Genomic DNA, 1920 nt, shown 5'->3' on the forward strand with positions numbered 1-1920 from the left:
TGCATAAGGAACGATGGATCTTGAAACAATCATTTAAATATTCCATTGTCTGTTGTTTTAAGTAATTACGATTTTAGATTTAGTTACAGGAGGAAGATGTATTTTGTAATTTTTTTCATAAAAATATAAGAGTCTAATTCTCCATTTGAATACAAATGTTAAAAAATCATCCAAAACTTATTAACTCTCCAAAATAACTACAATCCTAATGAACCAGCTCTAAGCTCCATGTAGAAGAAATATATGAGTTTCCTCTAATACAAAAAACCCAAAATTTTTCAGCCAGAATTCTTTCTCCTGGCTTCATCATGATTCATGACGCTAACATATGTTGTCAAAACAATGAATCCAAACTATCAAGAGGGTAGTAGGCGAGCGGTCCATGGCTAAATTTCTTTCACCCCGATATTAAAACGAGGACTAATAACTTCACATTTTTTGAACCTTCCATTAACTTCTACAACAATTTTCCCTTCTCTACAATCTTTAGCTATCTCAAACTCCCCAATATAACCATGCTTTGCACGACTTGGAGAAACATGATGAGTTTTGATGATGCTCTGATCATCACTTGCCTCTTCCCACACTTTTATGCATTATACATGCTCCTAAGGGCATTGTTCAAAAAAATATTCTCACCATGGTCACTCATATAATCCTTCTAGATCTCCTCCCGTTGCTTGTTGGTCATATACGCTGACCATTGTGTCTATGTCAAGAGATATGATCAAGGAAAGTATATCATATTATTGTTATATGTGGATGACATGTTGATTGTTAGGCATGATAAGAATAAGATCAATAGGTTGAAGAAAGATTTGGGTAGCAAAATTTGCAATGAAGGATTTGGGACCAGCACAACAAATATTGGGCATGCGGATTATGTGTGACAGAAAAAACAAAAGGTTGTGGCTGTCACAAGAAAAATATATCAAGAAGGTGCTTGACAGGTTTAATATGAAGGATGCCAAGGCAGTTGGTACACCCCTTGCAACCCACTTCAAGCTAAGTACTGAATTATGTCCTAGTGATGACAAGGAGAAAGAAGAGATGAGAAAAACTCCTTATGCTTCAACAATTGACAGTTTGATGTATGCCATGCTATGCACACGACCAGACATTTCATATTCAGTGGGAGTAGTGAGTAGGTTCCTTACCAATCCAGGCAAACAACATTGGCAAGCAGTAAAATGGATTTTAAGGTATCTCAAGGGTACTAGTCATTATTGTTTATGTTTTGGTCATGATGAGACTGTGCTTGAAAGATTTACAGATACAGATATGGCTGGAGATATGGATACTAGAAAGTCCACTACAGGTTATTTGTATACATTTGCAGGTGCGGCAGTATCTTGGGTGTCAAGACTACAAAGAATAGTAGCCCTCTCTACAACAGAAGCAGAGTACATAGCTGCAACAGAAGCTTGTAAAGAGATGTTGTGGATGCACCGATTCCTAGGGGAGATAGGAATAAAGCAGGACAAGTATGTGTTATATTGTGATAGTCAGAGTGCCATTCACTTGGCGAAAAACCAAGCACATTAGCTTAAGGTACCATTGGATCCGGCATGTGTTGGAGGAAGAACAGTTATCCTTGGAAAAGATCCATACAGATAGGAACCCTGCTGATATTCTCACTAAGATTCTACCACGAAATAAACATGATTTATGTAGAGGCATGGTAGGACTCGGTGTGACTTGATGACTCTTATTTGGCTTCAAGTGGGAGAATGTTAAGTGTGAAGCCAAATTCACGCAGTATTCTAGATCCTTCTAGATTAAATTTTTCTATATCTCCAGGATTCTAGATCCTCCTACACCGCCAGTGGTTTCTAGATCATTCCAGATCTCCATCTGAATCACACACAGGATTCTAGATCCTTCTTCTGCCTCTATAAATTTGTAATTTCTCTGGCCAAG

At 37.6% G+C, this 1920-nt stretch overlaps 1 pseudogene; it reads right to left on the bottom strand.

Annotated features, from left to right (window-relative positions):
• Positions 1 to 254: 254 nt before the first annotated feature.
• LOC149153679 (small ribosomal subunit protein uS8 pseudogene) lies at positions 255 to 652 on the bottom strand (annotated as a pseudogene).
• Positions 653 to 1920: the final 1268 nt, after the last annotated feature.

Source organism: Pinus tabuliformis, chromosome 9 (assembly GCF_031772625.1).
Source record: "Pinus tabuliformis cultivar Carrire ecotype Pingquan chromosome 9, CPIR1, whole genome shotgun sequence".
Classification (NCBI taxonomy): domain Eukaryota; kingdom Viridiplantae; phylum Streptophyta; class Pinopsida; order Pinales; family Pinaceae; genus Pinus; species Pinus tabuliformis.